This window comes from Macaca fascicularis, chromosome 12, assembly GCF_037993035.2.
Source record: "Macaca fascicularis isolate 582-1 chromosome 12, T2T-MFA8v1.1".
NCBI classification, from domain to species: Eukaryota; Metazoa; Chordata; class Mammalia; order Primates; family Cercopithecidae; genus Macaca; species Macaca fascicularis.
Window position 1 is genome coordinate 11,480,728 of NC_088386.1, and position 27,332 is coordinate 11,508,059.

Sequence of the window (27,332 nt, forward strand, 5' to 3'; positions counted from 1 at the left end):
AGCCAGCTGGACTTCCTAGGTCGAGTGGATACTTGGAGAACTTTTCTGTCTTACGAGGGGATTGTAAAACGCGCCAATCAGCACTCTGTGGCTAGCTAGAGGTTTGTAAAATGCGCCAATCAGCACACTGTAAAATGGACCGATCAGCGCTCTCTAAAATGGACCAATCAGCGCTCTGTAAAATGGACCAATCAGCAGGACATGGGTGGGGTCAAAAGAGGGAATAAAAGCTGGCCACCCCAACCAGCAGCTGCAATCTGCTTGGGTCCCCTTCCATGCTGTGGAAGCTTTGTTCTTTCACTCTTCCTAAGAAATCCTGCTGCTATTCACTCTCTGGGCCCGTGCCACCTCTGAGAGCTGTGACACTCACTGTGAAGGTCCGCAGCTTCATTCTTGAAGTCAGTGAGACCACGAACCCACCAGAAGGAACAAACTCCGAACACATCTTGGGAACAAACTCCAGACACATCACCTTTAAGAGCTGTAACACTCACCACAAAGGTCCGCAGCTTCATTCTTGAAGTCAGCAAGACCATGAACCCACAGAAGGAATGAACCAAATTAGAACTAAATTTTAGATTATACAGCTATTGAAAAGAATGGGGAAGTGCTATATGTACTGACAGGGAACAATGTCCAGATGTATCCATTTAGGAGGTACAAAATGGCAATAATCCAAATTCTATCAGAAACGTGCAGAAAACATATAATACAATGTTATTTGTTTAAAAAATTTGTTTGTTCATATATAAACAAAGAATTGTTGTAGGACACACAGTTAATACTGGCAACAATGAAGTTGGACTTTCCTTCTATTCTTTCCTTTCCTTCCTGTTCTAAAGCTTTCTGATAGACTTTCATTCCTGATCTGAAGCTTGCCTTGGTCTCTTCTTCTGCTTTAAAAATAAAAAAATTTAAAAAACACATACTCCTTATTTTGCCTAATTTGAACAAAGTAAACTGAGGAAATCTGAACACTGATTGGATTTCATTTATTTTAGGACAGGTTCTTGCTCTGTCACCCAGGCTGCAGTGCAGTGGTGCGATCATGACTCACTACAGTCTTGACCTCTTGGGCTCAAGCAACACCCCCCACACACACTCCCGTCCTGGGCCCTCTGCCCCCGACTCCAGAGTATCTGGGATTACAGGCATAAGCCATGGCATCTGGTCGGATTAGTCATTCATTGACTGATGGTGACAAGGTAGTGCATTATGTACTATTCTCTGTCCTTTCGTGTATGTTTGAAAAGTTCCACAAAAACAAACATAAGGTAAATTAACTTATACCACAAAGGGGGATTTACTAGCAGACTACTAGTGTATGTCACTGACTCAAAACGAAAAACTATGCTACAGGAAGGAGGCCGAGGATAGGGCTGGGACTCGGGAGGAACTGGACACAGGGCCCTGAGAGCTGCCAGACCATCCCTGTGATTCTCGCCACGTGCTGGCTCTGTCTCTCTTCCTTGCTGTGGATCAGCTTTCACCACTTGGCAAAAGCAGAGATGCCAATTTGTAAAATTTGGTGGCCTGCAGACATACTTTGTTTGTTCATATAGTGCTTTTAAGAATTCATTTAAGCCAGCATGGTGGCTCACGCCTGTAATCCCAGCACTTTGGGAGGCTAAGGAGGGTGGATCATGAGGTCAGGAGATCAAGACCATCCTGGCCCACATAGTGAAATCCCATCTCTACTAAAAATACAAAAATTAGCTGGGCATGATGGCTCGTGCCTGTAATCCCAGCTACTCGGGAGGCTGAGGCAAGAGAATCGCCTGAACCCAGGAGGCGGAAGTTGTAGTGACCCCAGATCGTGCCACTGTACTCCAACCTGGCAACCAAGCAAGACTCCGTCTGGAAAGAAAAAAAAAAAAATTCATTTAGTTACTTACATTTTTTAAAGAACGATTTCACATAAAGTCCAAATTTTTGGCATCTCTTAAAAAATCAAGAAGTCTGACATTCCTAAGTACGACTCGGCTGGTGCTGCGGAGCAGCTGCCGCTTTTGGAAGGGTCATACACTATCTGAAAGCCAGCGTAAGCCTGCTACACTCTTACTTCCACCTGCCTCACTCGTTTGCCTGGCTCCCTGACCCAGCTTCAGACAGGATGGACCCAGTCCTCCCGATCTCATACCCAGACCCTGGCCTGAGTCAACTGACCTCCTTGGTCAAGTTCCCCTTCCCTTGTGTAGCTGCTATTCTAATTAGCACCAGGGAATGGAATATGTTTATATGCTCATACACTTTACGACTCACTTTCCATGTCTATAAAAATCAGAAAGTTGAATTAAGTGATCTAAATTATCTTTCCATTTTTGACTGTTTTTTTCTGACATTAGATATGCGAAACAACTCTAATTAGCCCTCCTGTTTGCCTAAGGAAATTTGTTTTAGGTATTTCTGTTACCTAACAGATACCTTTTTACCTGTCCCTCCCCACCCACCCCCCCAAAAAAAGAAAAACTAAATTAACAAAAACAAATGAAATTAAAACAAAAAGTAGGAGGCTTTGGAGTCCCTTCTTGTAAGCAGGAGGCTGCTTCCGGTCTGTACCTCTGTGCACATGCTATTCCTTCTGCCAGGACTGCCCTTCCTCCTGATGGAGGAAGATCGCCTATAATTTCAGACTCAGCCGGAATATTTCCTCCTCACCTTCCGAGATATGCCCCAGCCAGCTCATCCTCCCAGTCTCAGAGGGCCCCCATGCCTGTCAATACTGTCTACCATTTCACTTTGGGAAAATGGTGATTTCCCCCAAGATGAGGTCTGTTTCTCCCACCACACTTCAGGCCCATTCATCTTTGTGTGCCCAGCGTGCCTGGTACTTAGGGGACGATCAACATTCGGTAGATAAAACACCAGAGCTGGTGTTCTCCACCTGGGTTGTGAGGCCTCAAAAAGATAAGTGGTAGCTGGTAAGCTTTTTACTTACTTACTTTTTTGAGACAAGGTCTCACTCTGTCGCCCAGGCTGGAGTACAGTGGCGTGATCATGACTCACTACAGCCTCAACTTTTGGGACTCTAGCAGTCCTTCCACCTCAGCTTCCCGAGTAACTGGGACTACAGGCACATGCCACCACGCCCAGCTAATTTTAAAAAATTTTTGGCCGGGCACAGTGCCTCAAGCCTGTAATCCTAGCACTTTGGGAGGCCAAGGTGGGTGGATCACGAGGTCAAGAGATTGAGACCATCCTGGCCAACCAACATGGTGAAACCCCATCTCTACTAAAACTACAAAACTTAGCTGGGCGTAGTGGCACACACCTGTAGTCCCAGCTACTTGGGAGGCTGAGGCAGGATAATCTCTTGAAACCAGGAGGCGGAGCTTGCAGTGAGCCGAGATTGCACTACTACACTCCAGCCTGGGTGACACAGCGAGACTCCGTCTCAAAAAAAAAACAAACAAACGTGGTAGAAACTAGGTTGCCCAGGCTGGTCTCAAACTCCTAGCCTCAAGTGACTCTCCTGCCTCAGCCTCGCAAAGTGTTGGGATTACAGGCATGAGCCACTGTGCAGCCTAGTATGCTCTGAAACATTAATGCATTTATCTCATGACTTTCCTGAACTATAAAGCAATGATAAATGGTGGGAGCAATTTGCAAACTGATTTTAATATAATTATTTCTGAAATAAAGTTCCCCTCTACCCACCCATGGAATCTGGGATTTTGCTAGCCTTACAGATGGTTACCAATTTATACAGATTCGCTCTGAAGTTCCTGCTACCTGAAGAGGCAGCTGTGGACACATTAGAGCTACGGGACTCCTAACAGCTGAAGGCAAATTTGGAATTAGCATACATGTCCCTATTCTGAATTACTTACTCAAATAAAATCCTATTTAGAGACTTAAACAGATTCTACTACTACTTCTACTGCTATAGCATCTCTAGTATATTGCATACTCTCAGAATTTGTATGATTTGTCCAGAGTCACTTAACTAGTGGATGGCAGGGCTGGGACTGGAGCCCTAGCAGTCTACACTCTGAGCCACTACATGGTCTGTGCTCTATGAGTGGATTAGAGTGGGGTGGGGAAGAGCTTCAAGTATGATGTGAAATGTTGAAACTTATTTCAGGGACATAGATCTATGGCTCAGAAAGTTCACTAAAGAGGGAGAAAAATGCATAGGCAGGCAACACAGAGCACAAGCTCTAAGACAAAGACCTGAGAGAAAATATACAACAAAAAATAGTAGTTATACAGTCATGCATCAAATAAAGACGTTTGTCAATGACAGACCACGTATACAACAGTGGCCCCATAAGATTACAGTCCTGTACTGTCACTGGGCCTTTCCTACATTTAGATATGTTTACACAAATACTTCCCCATTGTGTTACAACTGCCCACAGTATTCAGTACAGTAACATGACGTGCAGGTAGCATGTTGAGCAAAAGGCTGTACCATACGGGCTCGGTATATAGTAGGCTACGCCACCTAGGCTTGTGTAAATATACCATGACGTTTGCAAAACAATGACATTGCTTAAAAGCATTTCTCAGAACATATGCGTCATTAAGTGATGCGTGGCTGTATATACAGAAGAACTGAAAGCAAGGACTTCAACAGATATTTATACACTCATGTTCACATCAGCACACAATAACCAAGAGGTTGAAACAACCCAAATGTCCATCAGTAGATAAACAAATAAATCAGATGTGGTATAAATGTACAATAGAATATTCAGCCTTAAAAAGGAAGGAAACTGACACATGCTACAACATGGATCGCCCTTGAAGACATTATACTAAGTGAAATAAGCAAGACACAAAAGGACAAATACTATGATTCCACTGATATGAGGTACCCAAAACAATCACACTGGGAGACAGAAACCAGGACAGAATGGCGGCTGCCAGGGGCTGGGGGAAGAGGGGAGTGGGGAGTTGGTGTTTAATGGGTGCAGACGTTCAGTTTGGGATGAAGAAGTTCTGGGGATGGATAGTGGTGATCCCTGCACAACAAAGTAAATGTGCTTAATGTCACTGAACTGTACCCCTGAAAATAAGTAAAATGTTGAATTTTATGTTATGTACATTTTACCAGAATTTTTAAAAAATAGTTATATACCAACTACAGTGTGGGACAGGAAAACAAACCCTTGACTTGAAGTCTGCCATTAGGAAGCCAACAGTTTTGGTTAACATTTTTCGTCCTCAGTCTGATCTATAAAATACAGGACAAGGCCAGGCGCGGTGGCTCACACCTGTAATCCCAACACTTTGGGGGGCCGAGGTGGGCTGATCACTTGAGGTCAGGAGTTCATGACCAGCCTGGCCAACATGGTGAAACCCCGTTTCTACTAAAAACACAAAAGTTAGCCGGGTATGATGGTGGGCGCCTGTAATCCAAGCTATTCGGGAAGCTGAGGCAAGAAGAATGGCTTGAACCCGGGGGGTGGAAGTTGCAGTAAACTGAGATCTCGCCACTGCACTCCAGCCTGAGCAACAGAGTGAGACTCCATCTCGAATAGATAGATAGATAGATAGATAGATAGATAGATAGATAGACAGACAGACAGACAGACAGACAGACAGATAGGCTGGCCGCAGTGGCTCATGCTTGTAATCCCAGCACTTTGGAAGGCTGAGACAGGCAGACCTGAGGTCAGGAGTTTGAGCCCAATCTAGCCAACATGGTGAAACCCCATCTCCACTAAAATACAAGAGTAGCTGGGCATGGTGCCGGGCACCTGTAATCCCAGCTCCTAGGGAGGCTGAGGCAGGAGAATCGTTTGAATCCCGGAGGCAGAGGTTGCAGTGAACGGAGATCGCGCCACTGCACTCCACTCTGTGCGACAGAGCAAGACTCAAACAAACAAACAAACAAACAAATAAATAAATAAAACACAGTACAGGACAGGCGCAGTGGCTCGTGCCTATAATCCCAGCACTTTAGGAGGCTGAGGCGGGCGGATTGCTTGAGCTCAGTAGTTCAAGGCCATCCTGAGCAACATGGTGAAACCCTATCTCTACCAAAAATACAAAACATTAGCTGGGCTCGGAGACTGAGGTGGGAGGATCGCTTGAGCCTGGGAGGCAGAGGCTGCAGTAAGCCAAGATTGCGCCACTGCACTCCAGCCTGGGTGACAGAGCGAGACTCTGTCTCAAAAATAAAATGAAATACAGGAGGACTATATCCTCAGGACTGTTATGAAGATTAAACGAAGGAATACCTATTAAAAGAAGTTCTCAGTAAGCACTTAGCTGCTCTTTAAACATCACTCTCACCTGGGCACAGCGGCTCATGCCTGTAATCCCAACATTTCAGGAGGCCAAAGCAGCAGCTTGCTTGAGCCCAAGAGTTTAAGACCAGCCTGGGCAACGTGGCAAAACCCATCTCTACAAAAAACACAAAAATTAGCTGGGTGTGGTGGCATGTACCTGTAGTCCCGGCTACTCAGGAGGCTGAGGCGGGAGGATCACTGACCCTAGGGAGGTCCAGACTCCAGTGAGCTGTGATCTCACCACTGCACTCCAGCCTGGGCAACAGTGAGAACTTATCTCAAAATAAATAAATAAATATCACTCTAATATTCTAGAAGGTCTTGAAAAAGCAATCGGCCTCAGAGCCAAATACACGCTAAGGCAGGAAAAGCTGCCAGTCCATAAGAAACAGGTAAGGCAAAAGACTTGTTACTCAGATGCAGTTCCCCTTGTCCCGAGGAATGAAGGGGCCTGGCTTCAAGTCCTCCTTCAGCCACTGACTCACTAGAGGATTAGGCAAGTCATTCCCGCTCACTGACAATATCTGCCCTGCCTACGTCTCAGGGCAGTGGGGAGGGACACCTGGAAAACATGTACCAAAGGCATACTCAACCGGGTAACAAGCACAGGCATATTCTCATCAACGGAAGCCCTTCACACCCTTCTTTCTTCACCACTCAAAACACAATGTAATTTCCCTTAGAGGCATAACCAATGGGCATTTCAGGATGTCCCTGTCCTAAATCTCCCCAGCAACTCCTGAAACGGCTCTAACAAAAACAGTCTTGCCTTCTCCTCCCTGCTGTGTCAGTGTGTGAAGCCTGAGAGGATCACACAAGGAAGGTGCCACCTCCCCAGCCACGTTTGGGAACTACGGTGCTAGAACAGGACCACCCTCCTCTTAGGGGGAGCACACTGCTGAACATCTGTCCTGAACAGTCACCACCAGAAGTGCAGGCGTCCCCACCCTTCCCTATGACTAGGGCTCTCAACCCAACAGAACTGCATCCACCTCCTGAAATGGCTAACCCACCTGATCCCTGCAACCTCAGGCACCCCAGCAAACCCTTCGAGAGCCTCCACCTCTTCTAAGAATGTTCCTCTACCTTCTAGCTCTGTCTGAGACCTGGGTGTGCCCTGGGGACACCACATCAAGCAGATGCTATTTCTCCTCCATGCCATGCGCTTCAGGGCCAGACAGACCAGATACGTGTCCTTCCTCCCTCCTCAGTGTCACCTGCACTTCAGTACCTCCGTTAGCCCCCTCCCTCTTACAAAAGCCCCCACACATTTGAGGCCTGGGCTTTCCAGCCATAATAGCCTGTCCCTCACCTCGTTACTATCCACTACGGACCTTCTGGTCACTTCTCTCATTTATTGAGGACATCTGCTTCTGGTCTGCAGACTTCCGTTCTACCCCAAGTCCCGTCGTCCTCCCCAGTGACACCTGCGCATATGGATGTCCCAGCCAAGCTTGGCCCCTCTCAAGTCCTTAATCCTCTCTTCTCTGAAAACCCTTTCCTTCATTCTATCTAACATTGTCATGGCCAAAACCTGAACTTCACCGTCACCAGAAACAGTTACCTCCTCTAACCTCTAGCCTCAGCCTCCATCCTTCTTGTTCACTTGTTCAAATACCACCCCACACACAATCCTCTGCCCTCTTGAAACCTGCAAGCATTGGCCTCCAGCACTCTCTGTCTGCGTAACAAGCCCCTCTGGGCTGCACTGCCTCCCTTACCAGCTTAGATCCCAAAGCCTGACATGAGAAAACCCTCTTGCAGATACCTCATCTCCCTGCTCCCTTCCCCTCCATCTCACTCGCTGTTTTCAGCACCTGCACCCAGCACGCAAATGCTGCTGTCGAGGGAAAGAAACTCAAGAAAGCAGCCTCCCAGCACTCCACTTTCAATGAATGCACTTATGATCACAAACCACGAATGGGCACTCCCCCACACTTCCTAGTAATCTCGCTGTGACTCACCCCGTGCCCTCCCTCTGCTCACTCTTGACAGATAACCGAACCTCATTTGTCCCAGAGAACATGAAGCCATCAAGCCCAAACTCCCTCAGGGCTCCTTCACCAAATCTACAAACCTTCCACGCCCTTCTTCTCCTTGTCTCCAGCCTCACGGAGTGCACAGTCCTGCTCTTAGCAAAGGCCAAGCCCTCCACCAACACCACACCCAAGAACTTACTTCCTACCACTACCCTTTTTCGGCAGCACCCATCAGTCTTTACTTTGCTACAAGATCATCCCCAACAGCGTGTAGACTTGAATCTTCACCCTAAAGACTCGCACATGCGTGCATGCCTTTGACCCCCATATATCCTTCTAGCTAATGACACAATTCCTCTATAGGAATTATCTATGCTAACACTTCTCAAACTTTAATGCATAGTTTACCTGGGAATCTTGTGAAAATGCATATTTTGATTCAGTAGGTCTGGAGTGGAACCCAAGATTCGGCACCCCTAACCTAGTCTCTAATCATGCTCCTGACCCACAGGCCCCACTCTGGGTAGCAGAAGTCTGTGTTCCCTTCCCTCACTATTTATGGAAACCATTCCAATCCAACTTCCTCCCAACATAAGCTCACAGAAACTTGTGAGATCAAGATCACCCACAAACTCCACGTAGCTGGCTCCAATAAAAACTCTTCTTTCTTCCTTCCCATGCCATCCTCCTCTTTAAAATGAGCAGGTAGCAAGAGCGATAAAATGCTGCCTGGAAAGCGAAGGCCCGCAGCAGGCCAGTACAGGCCCCTCCCAGCGTCCCCCTCCTGAAGCCATCCCTCCTGGCTTCCACAGCCCACATTCTCCCACAGGCTGAGCGCTTCCCAGGTGGCTCTCTGGGCCCTTTCTCGGCGCCACTTGCCAGGCATTCCTCCTCCCCCTGTAGATGGCAGCACTTCTCAGAGTTCAGTCTTGCTCCCTCCTCATCTGCACTCTCTTCCCAGGTAACCGCATACAGCCCAGTGGCTATACAGACAACTTACGAACCTGAGGATGCAGCCCTGCCCACTCTCCTGGCCCCCAGGCTCACAGCCTTGCTGCTGCCCCTGCCCACTGGCTGCCACAACTCAACTTATTCCCAAAATAGAACTCTTCATTCTTCCTCCTTAAAATCTGCTCCTTCACTATCCCCCATTTAGTAGCTACCAAAGTCACTACTAGTATCCCTATTGTTACCAATGACCTGGAAGTCATTCTTAACTCCCACTGCCTCTCCCCAGCTCAATTCATCACCAATTCTATGGATTCCATCTCCAACATACATTTCAAATCCATGCACTTCTTCCATCTTCTCTGCCACCATCCACTCAACACTTAGGTCACTTAGGTCACCCAGCTTCCTAAGTGACCCCTCACTGCCACTCCAGCCCCTCTTCAATCTGTTCTCCACACAGCCCTTCCAACAAAGCTTCTAACACTGCACATGACACTGTGCTTAATGCTCCTTAAAGGCTCACCATGAGCAGCAGCTAAACCCTCTACTGGCCATGGCCTCCGTGGCCTTTTCCTTGCTTTCCTCCAGCCCTGTGAATGTGCCAAGCACTTTCCTACCTAGGACTCCTCCCATATCCCCCCACCCTGATGCACACATACGTACACACACACACACACACACACACACACACACACACACACACTGCATTCAGGAAGGCCTGAAGCAAGAGGAAGCAAAGTCTAGTCAAGAAACTGGAGAAAGACCTTCACAGCTATCTGCAGCAGAGAGAAAGGCGGAGCCCAGTACAAGATGACACTGAGGAGGAAAGGAAGGGCAGGATCATTCAAGACCCCGGTGTAGGCCAAGTTTAGGGATCTGGGACCTTTGAACGCACTGGAAAGCCATTGAAGTATTTCAAGTAAATGGGTAACATAATTAGGCTTGAATGTTGAAAAGGTAATTGTGGCTACAGAGTAGAAAAACAGAGGGGTCAAGAGCAGATGTGGGTGTGTACCAGGCCAGGCCGGCAACATGGTGGGGACTAAGGAGATGATAATGCCCATGAGGAAAGTGACTAAATGTTAGACCTACTTAAGATGTTAAAAAATGGCAGTGTTTACTAAGTGAACAGATGTAATTTGAGATGTTTAAAAGTCTTGCCATGCAAGTATTACTAGAGGTATCACATTGGCTAAAATTCATTCCTCACAATAGGATCAGCTATCAGCAGTAAAGCACTGGCCACCAATCCTTCCTGTGGGAGGAAGGAGGGAGATTACAAGGAAAGTAGAATGAAAGAAAAGAAAGATACTAGCTCATAAATTAGGGCAGAGGATGGGAAAGGGGCCAAAAATAGGAAGCAGAGGAAGTGCAAATAGTGCTGACTTTTCAACTCTGCCTAACAGTGACTCTAACAACCTTCAACTGGATTGGGAAGAACAAAAGCTATTCTCAGAAAAGCTTGTCTTCTGAGGTTGAAATTTAACATGATTAATGAAATCTTTCGTTATAAATATGCACAACTCAAAGGATATTCATTATAAAAAATATCAGGATCATAAAATTTTTAGAGATGAAAGGGACTTAGAGGTCATTTAGCCAGGCTCAGGCTCAGGATTCAGAAACTCTTCTCTCTACCTGTAGGCACTTCAGGAAGATTTCATCCGGAGCTAAAAGAATAGCGCCCTTCTATCCAGGTGGATAATGAAAATGTATGAGGGTCTCAAAAGAGAGCTGAAGAGCTGCTAGGCAAACAAGCAGTATCCAAAGTTTTAAAATAATGGGGAAGAGTAAGAGGGTTTAGGTTCTCCAAAATTTTTCAGCTACTTTGCCAATGAGTTTTATTTTTAAGAACGCACAGATAATGAATGACTAATTTTAAGCCATTCATCAAAGGAGATCACCCTGTCAATATTTTTTTACCAACTTGTTTTGGGGTAAAAGAAAAAACTTCAGACGTTCCTTTTGGTTTAGGGACCAGTAAGATCTGAATTTCTAATTTCCAAAGCTACTGCATACTTGGCTAATTCCAGCATCTGACAAAGAACCAGAAGAAAGAACATAAAAGTTTCACGTACAATATTAAAGCCTCTAGAATAGTAAAGACCCCAGCTATGTTTCCATCTCCTAAAGTATACTTCAGTAAACATCGGAAAGAAAGATTTTCTCAATGATGTTTGGACTAAACCTTAAAAAAGTTGTGGTGGCTAGCCTCCAAGAATACTGATGAGCCCTGACCTCCCCTCTTGTAGTCCTTTCCCACATTGTACCAGATCTGGTCTGAATGCTGGTAGAAGGGATGGTATGCCATCTCCAAGATTAGACACTGGATTAGTCTGTTCTCACGCTGCTATGAAGAAATATCTGAGACTGGGTAATTTACAAAGGAAAGGGGTTCAATTGACTCACAGTTCCACAGGGCTGGGGAGGCCTCAGAAAACTTACAACCATGGCAGAAGGCACCACTTCACAGGGCAGCAGGGGAGAGAATGAGTGCCAGCAGGGGAAATGCCAGATGCTTGTAAAACCATCAGATGATGTGAGAGCTCACTATCAGGAGAAGAGTATGGGGGAAACTGCCCCCATGATTCAATTACCTCCCACCGAGTCCCTCCCACAACATGAGGGGATTATGGGGATTACAATCAAGGTGAGATTTGGGTGGGGACACAGCGAAACCACATCAGACACCAATATACTGCTGCTTCCATCTTGATCATTATCATATTCATTCTCTCCCTCTCTCCCCAACCCCCTCAGATCACTTTCTCTGGGGAGAAAAGCCATGTTGTGAAAAGCCCTGTGGAGAGGCCCACAGGGTGTAGAACTGAGGCCTCCAGCCAACAGCCATGTGAGTCTGCCATTTTGGAAACAGATCCTCTGGTCGCGGTGGAGCTTCAGATGACTGCAACCTCAGGAGGGAGCCAGAAGCACCCAGTCAAGCTGTCCCCAGATTCCAGAACTTCAGAAACTGTGTGAGATCATAAATGTCTGTTGTTTTAAGCTGCTAAGTTTGGGAAAATTTGTTATGCAGCCCAGAAAACTCATTCAAAATGTGGGCAAACTACAGGCAGCCAGGCGCGCAGGACCAAACTACTAAATTTCCTTCAACTCATGCCGTATACTCAGTAAAATTACATAGCTTGGAACAGTGCTATCTATAAAATGCCCACAAAGCACTGACAAAAGCAACAATGAAAACAATATATTGGCAATTATCAATTAATGGCAACTTTTTCCACATTTAGATTTCGACTAAAAAACAACTAGCCACCACCACCACCAACAACAACAAAAACAAAAACAGCCAAGAGAACACTAATGAAAATTATAAGCAGCTACTTTTTTTAAAGTGACAAACTTGAAATTGAGACCGGGTTAGAATTTTGCAATTGCTGTAGTAAGCAATGCGGTCCCTCTTTGACACTCACTTCCACATCCTCTTCATCTTTCTTTCCACTGTCACCCATCCAAGGCTCATTAACTCTCTTGCCTACTGGCCCCTCTGCTTTTTGGAATATCTAAGAATATGTGTACACATAGACCAGTATTTATATTCCTAGCTACCAAAAGAACTGAGGAGCTAAAGAAGACAGCCCATGGTCAAATCTCCAAAGCCATATATTTAACTGGTATGGCTTGGATCAGTGGATCTGTGCCAAATAGACAGCTGACACTCAGTAAATGTAAGTTTCTCTCCTCCTTACGTACTCCGCCGTGTGATGAGGGAAGAGTTCCTTTTCCTCTGTGCTCGGCTCTCTTTGCGCTAACATTCAGAACAACATGCATTCATTTAAAAAAACAAAACAAACAAACAAAAAAGCGTCTGGCATGTCTAGAGCAGGGGCTGGTTAGCAGTAACTAGAGCCAATGAAAAGTGGGACTCCTGTATACCACCTGCAGACAAGTTACACTGGAAAACTACAGAGTTCACCTAGATCTCTTCCCACTCTAGTTGTTATGTTGTCTCCAAATTTAGCTTTCAAGAAAGGTCTCTAATGATGTTTCTAACTTCCATAAATTACATGAGGGGGGGTAAGAATTTAGTAACTAAATGCAAAGAGATATAGTAGGATTATGTGATTTGGAACAAAGGATTATCCCTGCCAGACGGGGTGGCTCACGCCTGTGATCCCCAGCACTTTGGGAGGCCAAGGTGGGAGGATGGCTTGAGCCCAGGAGTCCGAGACCAGCCTGGGCAACACGGTGAAACCCCATCTCTAAAAAAAATATAAAAATTAGCGTGACATGGTGGCGCAAGCCTGTAGTCCTAGCTACTCCGGAGGCTGAGGTGGGAGAATCACCCGAGCCTGGGAGGTCCGGGCTGCAGTGAGTGGTGATCGCACCACTCCACGCCAGCCTGGGAAATAGAGCAAGATCCCGCCTCCCCCACCACAAAAAAAAAAAAAAAAAAAAAAAAAAAAAAAAAAAAACACGATTATCTCAATTCTCAGGCTTAAAATTTTTCATGGAATCTCAAGCCATCTTCAGCCAAGGCAAGAATTTAGAACTTTCCTACTCTCATTTTCTACCAAAATCTTTTCATATGCCGTGAAAGACTCTAAATCATGTTTCTCTATCCTTATGGTCTAGGTTCCAAGTTCCCAAAAGATACCTAATAACTTACACTATTTTCCACAGACAATCCTGGGAAAATGTTCTACTCCTCGGGCAGAGGGAAATCTGGCTGAGATCTCCGAAGAGTGCTGTTTCCAACGGGAAGCAATGTGAATGGGCAAGGAAGGAAAGCCCCAGATATGGTCAGAATAAAGCAGACCGGCTGACAACCAGAACCACGCACCAAAAATATGTCTCCCTGGCCGCCTTCTCCCCCGTTCCCATTTCGTTTAATCCTAACAATTAGGGTAACTATCATCGCCCCTCTACAGATGTTGACTCTGGAACTCAGAGGCGGAAAGACCGTGCTCCACATCACAACACTGGTAAACTCTCAGAACCTGCATCAAACCTAGGTCTTCAAACTCACCCCTCCTGTTTTTCCCAATATGCAGTGCTACCTTTTATGGTCGCCCCATTTCTGAGCCTTGACCTGTTCTGAGCTTTGACATCCAACCATCTTATGGCTCTGCTTTGAACATCAGTCACTGACACCTCTAAAAGATTCACTATCCCCTCTGATACTCCATGCCCACCATCCATCCCCAAAACTTCAGAAGAAATGAGGTTAGAAAACCAGGACAGAGCAGAAAGTGCACTGTTCTACAAGAGCTGAAGACGAGTCACAGTTAACCCAGATGAGCAATCAGCCAAGTCTCTTCCACGGCCAATTCACTCAGTCCGCCAGGCACAAGCACTTCTGTCCAGGAGGCTCACCTGATAAGAACACCCACCGAAGTTCCAACGTTTCTCGTTGGAAATGAGCACAGAGAGGACACTGCTCACGCAAGCAGTGTGGACGCAACAAGCTCCGCAGCCCTCCACCGAGCACGGATAACCTCACACCCCCACAGGTGGCGAAAACAGGGGCGGCGATGCCCAGTCCAGGCGCTTCCCCTTAGAAGCCCCTTCGCCGCTGGCCCCTATCAGAAAGGAACGGGGAGGAGGCTGGGGGAGAAATAACTTTATGCTCATTTGCTAGACAGGACCAAAACAAAACCAGCAAACCGAAGCCCTTCAGGAACACCGCCCAGTTCACGGCGCGTGCAAGTTCCGAGGGCAGTAAGTTTTTGCAACACTTCCCAGCCCTAACCCTGCCCAAGCTGCAGCCGGAGGACTGAGGAAGTGGACGGTCCCGGGCGGGAGGCCCGCGGCAGGAAGTGGAAGCAGAGCCATCTGCGGGATAGTGAAGGAACGGCGGCGACAAGGGAGAGGCGGAGGCCGCCCCCGCTTCCTCAGCCCCAGGCAGCCCGGGAGGCCGAGACTCCCCCAGGGAGCCCCCTGGAGCGGAGCGGGGCCGCTGCCGGGGCGTCGCCCTCCGCCGGCCTCGGGACGCGACGTGTCCTGCCGCCTCCCGGCCACAGCCCGGCACGGAGGGATCAAGACGCTGCGGGCGCGCGGCGTACCCCACTCCGCAGCCCGCGCCCCACCCCGCCCGGAGCCCGCGGGCGCCGCACCCTTACCAGAGACCAGTCCAGCCGCCTCCGCCGTCCGCACCCGGCCAGCCGCTCTTAAACGCGCCCCGCCCCCTCCCGGGGCCGGACCCCAGCGGTCCTACGCCGATTTGTCATTGAGTAGCCCGGCTCGCTTTCCCACCCCCCGAGCGCGCCCCCGGCGTCGCCTAGGCAACCCCTCCTCTCGAGAGCGCGCCTTCGCTTCCGTTCTTGCCCTCTCCTCGGAAACCACGCCCGTCGAGGGGCTGTCAGCCAATCCGAGGCGGGTTTTCCAAGCAGCGCGCCTGCCCCGCCCCCCTCTGTTTCCCTCTTTGCCCCCGCCGACACGGAGCTAGTAACCCTGCGGCAGTGGAGGAGCTGCCCGCCGGTACTGAGGGCGGGTGCGGGCGGGAAAGGTAGGGGCGCCAGTTGTGGGATTCAGGCCAGGGCCAGGACGAAGTAATGGAAAGCAAAAGCGAAGGACAGACCTGATCATACAGAAACAGAAAATTACGAGGCGGCGAAGAGTGCTTGAGCGCGGCGATGGGGACGCCGCCAGAGGGTCCTGGGGCAGGACTCCACCTGCCGCCACCACTCGCTTCGCTGATGACATCCCATCAGCAGTAATCGAGTTACTGAGTGCATCGCGGTGACGGGACCCAGGCCGCCTACAAGGGCCAGAATCCCACCCCAGCCACAGCCTCGAGTCTGGAAATGCAGTGGTCAAGCTCCCGGCCAACAGGTTTTCTCCTGCCAAAACCCGAGAACGTGTGATTTTGTATCCAATACAGCTTCATCTCGGTGGATTTTTCCTCCCTAACCACCTCCGCCTCCACAGGTTTTGTGACCGTGCGACCTCATGCGAGTCACAAGGCATCGCAACTAACAGTTTAAATGTCCGCCTCTCTTATCTCTAAGGAAGAGAACTATCTCTTATGCAATGTGATATCCATGGCTGCTGGCACAGTGGAATTAATTATTTCATTGTTGATCATTATAAGTTAGGATGCACGTGTACTATACTGGAGACTTTGGGCCATGATTAGATTGCTATGTATCTACCAGATCCAGTCCCTCCATCAGCATCTATATCAAAAAGCACAGAAGCTTTACCTTAGTCTTAAATGACCAGCTTAACCAAAAAAAGTGCAATCAGAAGAATATCCTAGTGTTAGCCTACTATTTGAAGTATTCTGTTTTTACCATTCTCATTCACATTTAAAACTTTTATTGAGTGCTAATTGTATGACAGACACTTTGCTAGGTATAGTAAGGAGATGGGGTAGGAGGCTTCTCAAAGAGGAAGCTCCCTAGTATTTATAGCCTAGAAGAGGAATCAGACCCAAACCTTTTCTTATGGAGTAACAATTAAGTGCACAGGTTTGGAGTCTGGAAGCATAGGATTAAAGGAGGGCTCTACCTTATGACTAGCAGTTACTTAATTAGGAAACTACTTCTGTGGGCTTTAGTTTCACCAACTGCCCAATAGCAGCACCTCCACGCTATGGGTATGAAGATGTACATGAAAGTCCACGTAGAGCTCTCAGTACAGTGGTAGGAACTTGGTGAGTGCCTCACGAATGTGAGCTTACACAGTGATTGCCACCAGAGGCCACGATGTACAGCCAAGTGCATGATCACCAACCTGGCACAGCTTTATCTCCCAAAACCCATCTGTATCAAGTGTGACCGCGTGCAGCCTGGTGGAAAGGGCCTGCTGTGGTGGTATCCTTTGTCAAACGCAAGTATAGAGAGGAGAGCAGCTGCAGCGGCCTACCCAAGTGAAAAGGGTACTGTAGTTGAGGGAACAGGGTCAGAAATCAGGTCACAGGCCAGGATTCTCCTGTTTCCACCTGCCCCCAGCCCCCAGGACCCACAGCAGCTGCAGGAGGTTTCCCCACCTTTCCTGGGGTGCTGAAGTGCCATTCCTTTGCATTGGTAACAGGATGCACGGGGCTTTCTGAGAAATGCTGCATTCATTCTCTGCCTGCCTAGAACTCAGAGGGGTCCTACTGGGACTCCTCCAGCAGGATCATCTGTTCAGATCCCGGACATGCCAGACCCTGAGCTGTGTGGTAGAGTCAGACAGGAGTGGCAGGACCCTTTCGGTGGGGCAGTATCATACAGGACACCAATAGGGGAAACGTGTCCCAGCAGGAGAAGGGCACCAAGAGGCCACCAGCCTTGGCTGCCTCTAAGATGGCTCATTCCAGGTCTCAGGGGACCTCTTGTCGGCTGAGTTTTCCTGCCAGAACTCTGACTCCCAGCAGAGCCAGGGGCTTGAGCAGCAGGAATACATCCTTCTACTGTGGGAGTCTTTAGTGCTGTGTGACAAACATTTCTACTCCTCTCTTCTGAGCACTGGGAACTTCCTAACCCTGTAGTTGGGTGGAGCCATGTGACTAGCTCTAACTGATCACTTGTGAGCAGAAATGACACATAAATCATTTATAGGCTGGAGAAGTTAATTGCCAGTATAAGACCCTCCAGAGCTCTCTTGTCCTTGGTATGGCTACTGAGAATGTTAGAAAATGTGACTGCTCCATCAGTCAGGGTTTCTACAATGAGCACACAGGCTCCCTGCCAACCTGTGATGGACATTTAGAATGACTGAGAAATAAGCCCTTAACGGTTTGAAGACACTACGATGTGGGAATTGTTTGTTACTGCACGTAGCTTAGCCTGCTCTGACTGATGCAAGGTGAACAACTCAGACAAAAGGACTGAGAAGAGGCCAGTAAACAGACAAGCACCCTGATAATTACAAATTACGTCATTACAAATTATTTTAGACTGGGTGATCAAAAAAGATCTCTCTTGGGAGGTGACATTTAAGCTAGGACCTCAAGGATGAGAAAAATCAATCTTGGCAAAAGTTGGGGGTGGGAGGAAGGTCAGGAGAGTATTTCGGGCAGAGGCATAAGCCTGTGCAAAGTTCTGAGGCAGAAGAAAGCTTGGTACTGCTGAGAATGGCCAGGAAGCCTGGAACCGTGAGCAGGGGAAAGTGAGTCACACAGGGCAAGAGCCAGATGATGCAGGGGCTTCTCGCTTATATGGAGAAGTTTGAAATTTACTCCTAGTGCGGTGGAAACTGTTGAAGAGGTTTGATATGGTTTGGACATGTGTCCCCTCCAAATCTCATGTTGAAATGTAATCCCCACTGTTGGAGGTGGGGCCTGGTGGGGGTGGGTTTTGATCACGGGGGCAGATCCCTCATGAATGGCTTAGTGCTAGCCCCTTGGCAGTGAGTGAATTCTTGCTGTGAGCTCACATGAGGTCTGGTTGTTTAAGAGTGCGTGGCACCTCCCCACCTGTTCTTATCCCCGTTCTCAGTATGTGATGCACCTGCTCCCACTATGCCTTCCACCATGACTGGCAGCTTCCTGAAGCCTCCCCAGGAGCAGATGCCAGTGCTATGCCTCCTGTACAGCCTGCAGAAACATGAGCTAATTAATAATTAAGCCTCTTTTACCAATTACCCAGTCTCAGGTATTTCTTTATAGCAACACAAAATGGACTAACACAGATGGGCGAGGTGGCTCAGGCCTGTAATCACAGCACTTTGGGAGGCCGAGGTAGGTGGATCATGAGGTCAGGAGTCGGAGACCAGCCTGGCCAACATGGTGAAACCCCATCTCTACTAAAAATACAAAAAAATTAGGCAAGCATGGTGGCGGATGCCTGTAATCCCAGCTACTCGCGAGGCTGAGACAGAGAATTGCTTGAACCCAGGAGGCAGAGGTTGCAGTGAGCCAAGATCACGCCACTGCACTCCAGCCTGGGCGACAGATCGAGACTCCATCTCAAAAAAAAAAAAAAAAAAAGAACTAACACGAGGTTCAAGCCAGGAGGCTGACATGCTTTGATTTTGGTTTTAAAAAGATCACTCTGGGTCAGGCATGGATTATGCCTATAATCCCAGCACTCTGAGAGGCCAAGGAGGGCAAATCTCGGGGTCAGGAGTTCAAGACCAGCCTGGGCAACATGGTGAGACCCCATTTCTATAAAAAATTTTAAAAATTAGGCAGACAGTGGTGCACACCTGTGGTCCCAGCTACCAGGGAGGCTGAGGTAGGAGGTTGAGTGAGTCCAGGAGGTGGAGGTTGAGCCCAGGAGGCAGAGGTTGCAATGAGCTGAGATTGTGCCACTGCACTCTAGCCTGGACAACAGAGCAAGAAGCTGTCAGAAAAAAAGAAAACAAAATTACTCCGGCTGTGGTGGGGAGATTGGGCTGTGAGGGGTGGATGTGGAACCAAGGTTAGGACCCTGTTCCGGGGGTCCATGCACAGTGGGGTCCAGAGGGCTAGAGAGGGTAATCAGCTCTCAGATCACAGATTTGGAGAGATTGCAGGAGGAAGGGAGCAAGAGAGCTGAAGACTAAACAGAACAGTCTCCCTCCAAACCCCAGAGGAACCAGAGGCAAGGTTTGAAGTTTAGATTCCCAGAGGTGCTTCGACACCAGGGACATGGGTACTCAAAAGCCAGGAAGGAAATGGGGGAGGGTTTGAATTTCCCAGAACATCAGCCAGCAGTAGAGACTTGCTTCCATGAGCTGGCAGGCGTGTATACATAGATCGTATTATTAGAAAGAGGACCGGCAAGCTTCTGTGGGCATCCCTGTGGGCATTTGATCTTTGTTGACCGCATCAATTAGAAAAGAAAAAAGGCTGCCAATCTACAGACGGGGGAACAGCCATTCTCACCTGCTGATGGTTCTGGACAGACGCTATTCCGAGCAGCCACAGCAAGAGGAGCTCGCCCTCAGTCCTTTCTCAGCTTTGCCATCTGTGTTTCGCCACCCCTCAGTGCCCAGATGTTCTCGCCTCACTTCCTGCTGTCTGGTCCTGTTCTCAGCCACAGGTTGCACAGGTTGATTCACATGCAGGAATAAATGGCTAGTTACAGCTCCATTCCTACTCCTTCCTAGGCACTTGATGAAAACCTGAAGTTCTAGGCCGTGGGAGGTCTCCAGGGGAGGACCTCAGACCTTTAATTCACATCACTAGGATGGAGGGATCTACCCCTCGTCCAAAAAAAGCTCAGACTCCTGAGTTCTCACGCAAAGCACCAGGTAAGGACAATGCGTTGCGTGGGACAATGCGTCGCGTGAACCCTCATGGAGAGCCTGAGCAGTAGCCCCAAGCCTTCCTTTCCTTGCAGCCTTTTGCAGGCAGCTACCAAAAAAAGCTCTTGCCCTTTACTGATTCCCAAACATATTCAAAAGCTTGACTGTGTTTCTCAGTTTAGTCATTGCCACTATAACAGACTTACGAGGGACTTTAAAAACCACTTTTCCCTAAGCGTGGTATTGAGGGCTTCTCTTTCCCCATCACCATCTCTCAAGGCGGTCCCTACATCCCAGCCAACCAGCAGGCACTCACCAGATGTTCCTGGGAATTGCTCCCTTAGAAAGTCAGAGGCCCAAGTCATTCACTAAAGAAGAAGCTTTCATCTTCCAACAGGAGCAAGTCTACTTGGGAAACACATTAGGAAAAAAACTCATGCATTTCAATTTCAATTTTAAATTATTTAATTAGCTGGGCTTATCTTTCTGCCGTCATAGTTTACACAGAGTTATCTCCCAGAAATGAAGTCAAATCTGTCTTGTAACTGAGACATACGCCTTCCTCACTATTGCTCATCCCCACTGCATGCCCGCTCGTGTCCTCCCCGTTCCCTCTTCCCGCAGACGCATGCTCCGTGCTTCCCACAACCTGCACAGGAACAACCGCTGCAGATCTGGTACCGACCTCCAGGTAACCAGATAAAAGCCGCCACAGGATGACAGCTGCAAAGTACTCCATTGTGAGAGAAAATGAGATTCAAGTGTCTAGATTCTGCACTGAGCTCTTTCCAAAGTGAAATATGATTTGCAGCCTACCAGGAAGCCAACCTCATCCAAGAGCATGACAGGACCCTGCTTGGCCCCCTCCCTCCCTCCCTAGCTAAGCTGTCCTCTTGATAGCATCACAAGGCTTCCCTGGATGCCGCCTCAACAACAGACGCAGCGGGGACTGCACTCAGCCACAGGCTCTCCTTTCAGACTCCCCGTGACCTCTGCTGCCCTTGAAACGTCAGAGCACCCTGGAGAACCACAGCCACACCTGCAGCCCACCCATCCTACATGCTGACCGCACCCAGGTGGATCCAGGTCCTCGGCCCCTGATCTGCAGATGCACACGATGCTAGCAGCCAGCCAGCTCTGGACGGCTGGACAGACAGACAAAGAGGACATGAAGACCTGAGTTAGGAAGGGGGAGGAGGAAGGAAAGGATGTTGGTGGCAGGCTTGGCACTGTTAGACGTTCAGCTGTGCTCTCCTGGCCCCTCACAGCAATCCTCACTTCACAGAGGAAACCCCGGGTCTCAGAGAGTCAAGAGGTTACAGAAGCCTCAGGGCCCTTTAGTCACCGCTTACTGCTGGAGGCTGATTCTAGGATGGGCGGTGGGGTGCACTTCAAAGGGAAAGTGAATGCCCCTCTGTCTCCCAAGCCCATCCCCCTTCCTCCTCCAGCCCTCAGGAGGGGCAGCGCCATGGGCCACCCCAGGACTGGGACTGGCCCCTCAGCAAAGCCCCAGGCAGCCTCTGTCACCCTGTCCCACCCACAAATGCCAAACCCTACCCTGGTGAATTTTTATGAGCAGCATTTTTTAAATTGTGGCTTTGGTTATAGACAGCCCCATTCCTTTCCTGAATCCGCTCCAGAGAACAGGGCAAGGCCAAAGGGTCAGAGGTTCGAGGAATGTGGGGTGGTGTGGGGGGTAAAAGGACATAGCTGAGAAGTCCCCAGACCCTAGCTCCACCAGGAGGTAAGACTACCAAGCCATTAAAATGCACATCTCTGGGTTGGGGATCAAAGGGCGATTCCCCGTTTTCCATTGGGGATGTCCAGTGATATGATTTGGCTCTGTGTCCCCACCCAAATCTCACGTGGAATTGCAATCTCCAATTTGGGGTTGGAATCTGGTAGGAGGTGATTAAATCATGGGCGCGGATTTCCCCCTTGCTGTTCTCATGATAGTGAGTTCTCACAAGATCTGGTTGTTTGCAAGTGTGTGGCTCTTCCCCCTTTTCTCTCTCTCTCCTGTTGCCATGTGAAGATGTGCCTGCTTCCCCTTCACCTCCTGCCATGATTGTAAGTTTTCCGAGGCCTCCCCAGCCATAGTTCCTGTACAGCCTGTGGAACTGCGAGTCAATTAAACCTCTTTTCTTCATAAATTACCCAGTCTCGGGTAGTTCTTTATAGCACTGTGAGAACAGACTAATACAACCAATGTCTGTGGCAGGCCCTGTTCCTGTCTAAGGTCAGCAGGTCCTGGAACATCCAGAGCATCATCCACTACCCCTTCTCTAGTGGACACAACCCTAAGACCAGAGTTGCCAAATGAAAGACCAATGCAATACAGGGGCCATACTTATATGAAGAATGAAATCTGAAATTATATCTGAAATTCAAATTTAACTGGGCATGTTGTATTTTTATTTGCAAAATCTGACAACCCTACCCAGGCCCAGGAATCTCCAGGTGGGCAAATCTCAGGGGCCCACACCCACCAACAGCGTCAAATCCCCCAGCTGCTGAGAGGGGAGGCCAGAGTGGCAGGCCCAAGAAACAGCTCTCAGACAGAGGGACTCCCTTCCCAGGTACGAGAAGTCCCCCAGTGAGGACAGCTGGGGACTCCAATGAGGCAGTGTGTGGCAGCTCTCCTGCACCAGGAGGATGGAAGGAGGTGCTCCTCAGGTCCTGCTCCTCCCTATCGCTCCAGAGGCGTGTGTCCTTCTCCTGAGGATTCCCACACAGCCTGTTTCTACCCAGCAGAGTCCTGGTAACGGCTGGGGCAAGAGTGGTGGCCCAGCCATAGCCTCTGGACTTCTCCCACTTCCTCCTCTTAGAAGCCTTCTTGATGACTCAGGCCTCCCTGATCTGTCCACACATCTTCACAACCAATTACATGGCCCTTTCCTCTTCTGTTGTTTTGAGTGCATGAGGGCTCCCAGCTGAAATTAGAAGCCCTGGCAGATGGAGTGCCAATGTTATAACCCAGCACAATGCACTGAATCAGTGCTCACCTAAGACATAAAGACCAGTGAAAGCCTTGAGCGAAAAAAGTCATGCCTCTGAGCCTCGGTTTCTGCATCAGAACGAAGGGAGCTCTCTCACAGAGGTTGATGGGAAGATTACATAATACAATGCCAAGGGCTCCATGCCAATTTGGCCCCTGAGAGCCAGTTAGTCCATGTCCATTTTCTTTATTGTTTTATTTACTTTTTAAAAAAACAGATGGGGTCTTGCTGTGTTGCCCAGGCTAGTCTCAAACTCATGGCCTCAAGTGATCCTCCCACCTCGGCCTCCCAAAGTGCTGGGATTACAGGCATGAGCCACTACACCAGGACACTTTATTTTTGTTTTGTTTTAATTTTAAAATTATTATTATTATTATTTGAGACAGAGTCTTGCTCTGTTGCCCAGGCTGGAGTGCAGTGGTGTGATCTTGGCTCACTGCAAGCTCTGTCTCCTGCATGCACACCATTCTCTCACCTCAGCCTCCTAAGTAGCAGGGACAACAGGTGCCCGCCACCACACTCGGCTAATTTTGTTTTTGTATTTTTAGTAGAGACAGGGTTTCACCATGTTAGCCAGGATGGTCTCGATCTCCTGACCTTGTGATCCGCCCACCTCAGCATCCCAAAGTGCTGGGATTACAGGTGTGAGCCACCGCGCCCGGCCTAAAATTATTTTTAATTGTGGTAAAATATATATGACATAAAAGTCACCATCTTAGCTGTTAAGTGTATAGTTCAGTGGTATGAAGAAAATTCCCAGTGTCATGCAGCCATCATCACCATCCATCCCTAGAACTCTAAACTCTACACCCATTAAACACTCAATCCCCTTCCCTCCTGTGCCCCTGGCAACCACCAATTGACTTTCTGTCTCTGTGAATTTAACTACTCCAGGTACCGGGTAACAGTGGAATCATACAGTATTTGTCCTTTCATGACTGGCTTATTCCACTTAGCATAATGTCCTCAAGGTTCACTTATGTCATGGCCTGTCCTTCCTTCCTTGTTGAAGCTGAGGAATCATTCCATCGCGTATGTCGTACTCTGTTTATCCACTCACCTGCCCATGGACACGGGTCGCTTCCACCTCTGGCCTATCGTGAGAATGTCGCTGTGAATGTGGGTTTGCAAATATCTCTGAGACCCTGCTTTCAATTCGGTCGGGTACACACTCAGAAGTGGAACTGCCAGATCTTATGTTAATTCTGCTTCATTTTTTGAGGAACCATCATACTGTTTTCCATAGCAACTGCACCATTACACATTCCCACCCGCAATGCACAAAGGTTCCAATTTCTCCATGTCCTCCAACAGTTGCTCTTCTCTGCCCTTTTTTTTTTTTTTTTTTTTTTTCAGATGGAGTTTCGCTCTTGTTGCCCAGGCCAGAGTACAATGGCATGATCTCAGCTCACTGCAACCTCCGCCTCCTGGGTTCAAGTGATTCCCCTGCCTCAGACTCCCAAGTAGCTGGCATTACAGGTGCATACCACCAAGCCCAGCTAATTTTTATATTTTTAGTAGCAGCGGGGTTTTGCTATGTTGGCCAGGCTGGTCTCAAACTCCTGACCTCAGGTGATCCACCCACCTTGGCCTCCCAAAGTGCTGGGGTTACAAGCATGAGCCACCATGCCTGGCCCTCTCTGCTCTTTTAATAGCAGCCATCCTAAGGGTGTGAGGGGGCTGCTTCCTTCCTCTTTGGATCCACACACCTTCGAGCCCCGCTCGTAGCAGGCACTCCATGGATGTTCACCCTGTGAACTCGATTCTCTCCTGAGCTTTCTCCCCTGGTCTTCTGGCTCTTAGGAGGCAAACAGGCTATTTCTCTTCCTGCAGGGGACCTTGGGCCTTGTGGCTCTTGGGGATTATTTACAGCCAGGGCTACTCCTGTTCTCCCCTGCGCAGGCTCAAGGATGAGCCCTTCTGGGGGAGTGGGAGGCAGGAGGCCAGACACATGTTGCATGATTCTCACCACCGGGCAGTCTCAGCCTTGTGGCTTTCTGCTGGTGCATCCAAGTTAACCTGCCCATCAGCTCCCACAGGACTAAGGACAAACGCACACCCCGTGACAGTGGATCTGGGGTCCTTGTGACTGCTGCCTCCTTTCCAGCTGTAGGCACCGACTTTGCTCCTGTTCCCAGTTCCTAGCAATAGGCCTCCTGCCCCCCCAAACCTAGCTCTCTCTGTCCACCCAAAGGCTGAGTGGGTGGCAGCCTGAAATCCCACCAGATGCCGTCTCCCGAAGTCCCCACACACTCACCCAGGTGCCCAGAAGCCAACCTCACACTGACTCAGCAGCACATGCAGGAGAAGGCATGACAGGGAAGACACCCAGGAGGTCATGGAAACAGTAAGCTCTGATAGAGGGAAGGCCTGGAATGATCTAGAACAAGACTGGGGATAGTAGGTCTGTGTAGGCCTGCCATTCTTCCCATCCAAGGGGACGCTTCAACATGACTTTGGTGCCACAGAGACCTGGATTCAAATAGCAGCTCCTGCCAGGTACAGTGGCTCACACCTGTGATCCCAGCAATTTGGGAGGCCAAGGCAGGGGGATCCTTGAGCCCAGGAGTTGGAGACCAGCCAGCCTGAGCAACATGGTGAAACCCTGTCTCTACAAAATACAAAAAAAAAAAAAAAAAAAAGCCAGATGTGGTGGCATGCACCTGTAGTCCCAGCTACTCAGGAGACTGAGGTGGGAGGACCACTTGAATCTGGGAGGTGGAGGTTGCAGTGCACCAAGATCATGCCATTGCACTCCAGCCTGGGTGACAGAAGGAGACCCTGTCTCATTAAAAAAAAAAAAAAACACAAAAAACAAAATAGGGGAAAAATAGCAGCTCCATGAGTACATGCTGTGTGACCCCAGGCAAGTCTGTTTACCTCTCTGAGCTTCACTTGGCAAATGAGGATAACAACAGGCAAGTCACAAGGTCACTGTGGGGCTTCGAAGGGAAATCCACATGGAGGGAGGGCACCCACCTGACTGCTGCTGTTTCGTGCAGAGACCTCCTCCTGCCACCCGCTCTCCCGCTGCTGAAATCCCACACACAGACCCGGGGTTGGAGGGAAAAAACGAGATGAAAGGATAACGGCCTTCCTTTTTCCGACATGAGGCGGCTTGTTCTTAAGGGAAAAACAGCCCCCTCTGCAGCACCACCTCCACTGCATCCTCTCTTTGTGTTTGGGCTTCTGGGGGAACAACAGGTCCCACGGTGGTGGTTTCCTTCCAGGATCCCCCTCCCTCCAGAAATTCCCCAATGGCTGCCAAGCTCAGTGGTAAGAAAAATGAGCAATTTCCAGATCAAGGCCAGCACATTTCAGAGGCATGGAGTGGAGGCCACGCCCCTCCTGACTGCCCCATGCCCCGCAAACAGTCGTAGGTCACCTGGGCCCACACTCCCAGTCTCACTTACCTCTCAGAATGCATGGAGGAGGACACAGTGAGACTGCGGCAGAAGGCCTTGCAGTGGGAAGGTGGAGAGGGTCATCTCCCCGACCCTTGTCGCTCTGCCCCTGCCCCACATCCTGGGCAATTAGATTACTGCGGTGGGGGAGGGGCATCCAAGGCGGAGGCAGGTACTGGCCACCCGCAATACACCTGGGACTTGGAGACAGCGACCCTGGTGTTCAATAAGCATCCATTTAACGGTTCCCCAGGCATGGTGCTGGGAATCAGGGCACAACAGGGGCCAAAACAGACCCTCACGGGGTGCCTGGAGGAGTGGGGGCATCCAGAGAAACGTGGAGCGCGTGGCTGCCTTTGCCGCCCTCCTACTCCCTGCCCTCCTCCCCGGCCCCGCGTGGCTGGTGTTCAAAGCCCCTGTGCGCTCTGCTCACTTGAAACCCACTCAGCTGAGGGGCTGTGCAAATAGCAGAGGCTGAACAGAGGAGCAAAGTCCCTGAGGGAGAAACCGCCCCAGGAAAGGCAAGCCAGGTGTCAGGGTGGGGAGCTTGGTTACCACCGTGGGTGCAAGGAGATGGAGACTGAGCAGGGCCTGGACATGGGCGGCCTTCAGGAAGGGCCGTCACCCTCCCTGCCCGGACAAGTT

General features: G+C 49.2%; 1 protein-coding gene across 7 annotated transcripts in view; it reads right to left on the reverse strand.

The window, feature by feature from the left end:
- The window catches only part of RALB (RAS like proto-oncogene B), a 52,924-nt gene extending 26,598 nt beyond the window's left edge, over positions 1–26,326 (reverse strand). For 3 of the 7 annotated variants that reach the window (XM_045366949.2, XM_045366947.2, XM_005572926.4), the window contains exon 1: positions 15,250–15,387. The gene's annotated coding sequence lies outside the window, so the exon portion shown is untranslated. Of the gene's footprint in view, positions 1–14,503; positions 14,906–15,249; positions 15,388–26,262 lie in introns of those variants that run through there. The other 4 variants (XM_065525371.1, XM_015431973.3, XM_045366948.2 and 1 more) reach the window with 2 other exon arrangements.
- Positions 26,327–27,332: the final 1,006 nt, after the last annotated feature.